This window comes from Anneissia japonica, unplaced genomic scaffold (genome assembly GCF_011630105.1).
Source record: "Anneissia japonica isolate Jap-2015-1 unplaced genomic scaffold, ASM1163010v1 scaffold26_len2425191_cov177, whole genome shotgun sequence".
NCBI lineage: Eukaryota > Metazoa > Echinodermata > Crinoidea > Comatulida > Comatulidae > Anneissia > Anneissia japonica.
In genome coordinates, this window is record NW_022685220.1 from 1,346,732 (window position 1) to 1,348,614 (window position 1,883).

The window sequence follows — 1,883 nt, forward strand, 5'->3', positions numbered from 1 at the left end:
TATAATAATGTTATAAAAGCATTGGCCTATGTTTTGAAAAAGATCTATGTAATGAAAAGGTGGTAATATAATAAAATTAGAAAATATTTTCTGAGAATTGGCATGTTTAAATCACACCGAAAGATATATAAAAAAAAGCTTATCGCATAATCAATATCAATATACTCAACACGTTTATTATTATAAAACAAAAAAAAAAGCTATTCTTCTTTTTCCTCCTCTTCTTCTTCTTCTACTACTTCTTCTTGACTCTCATAATAATAGTACTATTTTACTACATGGCTAAAAAAAGCACAAATACTGTCATTACTACTGATAGGGCCATCGTTAAATTAAGTCAGAGCCCAAAAAATAGCATAATTCGAAATTATTATTTTAAGACTTTATAACATAATACATAGCTTACTGATTAATAATAGCTGAGATGCACATTTCAGAATTAATAATCGTTTTTAGTATATTTTAATGAATATTTATTTCTACAAAATGAAATATGAATTATATGCATCTTTAGAAATACAATTTCTAAAATATTATTCTTGTTTTTATGTAGATAGATAAATTCTATCTTTCATAAATAGAAAAAAAAAAAAAACGAAATTCAGCGTGTCTATTTTCATTCTAATCAATGGCGTTTGTAAACGTGCACGGACGTCATCGTCGAATCCCAGGACTTCCGACGGTAAAGCTGGCCTGACTGCCTAGGTCCGTCCCAGGCCAACCAATAATAATTAACAAAATGTATTTTTTTAAATATAGGCCTATGGCGCATCCTGTACATGCACTTTTACAACAAAAGTCTAGGCCTACCTGTAGTACGTTCTACTGTACTTAGGCCTAGGCCTACACAAATTTGTTGTCGTCGTGGTATAATTCTGTATCTAAATGAACGAATGAACCTAGCTAGTCAACATCTAAGCTAGGCTAATTGATTTTAAAATCAATAACCCACCAGGACTATCTGTCGTTTTCTTCTTTGCAACAGTGGACGAAAAAAAGTCAGTTATTCTACAACGTTTCATGATTCTTTATCACTAAAAATTAACAAACACTCGTTTTGACGCACTCCGTTCTGTAGTGACACGTCTGCTGTTGAAAAAAAAACTTCCTAGCCTAATTTTGTGACTGGCTATGATGACGGAGGTGGACTATGTTGATTTATTAATAATATTTTGTTTGGGATGAAAAAAAGGAGAGTCCATTTCCCCAAAATGCTCCATCAGCACATAGTTTACACATAGTTTAGTGTGCGCTATGGACAGTATGGCTATGGAATTTACTAACCACACAATCCACAATTAGGTGATTAAGTCGCAAAACTTTATCTGCATTTGGTGGATTAAGTCGCAAACTTTAGCTTCGTTTGGTGGCACCATTTACTCTAGGTAGACGACGACCGGTTTCGTTACCGGTTGGTACATTTCTTACAAACATTCAGCCAAAGGCCAGTGAAAGTTGAGACGGCAGCCGGGTTTTTATCGGCCACAAGTCAACTCGGCCACAAGTCATTTACTGGTACTTCATTGTACTAATTGTTATTATTATTGCTGTTATTATTGTTGTCATTGTTGTTTTTATTACCGTTAGTTTTAATATTAATTATTAGTCTTAGCATTAACATTATATATTGTTCAAATTTTTGCTGATATTATTATTATTACATATATATATATATATATATATATATATATAATACATATATTTATAGTACCATATAAATAATAAATAATTTTCGATTTTTTATTATCATTATTCATATTATTATTATTATTATTATTTATTAATCTTAGTATTATAATTTTAATAATAGTAATTTAAAAAGTTTTTTTTATTGGCGTTTTATTAGTATTTTTCTCATATTATTATTATTATTAATATTATTG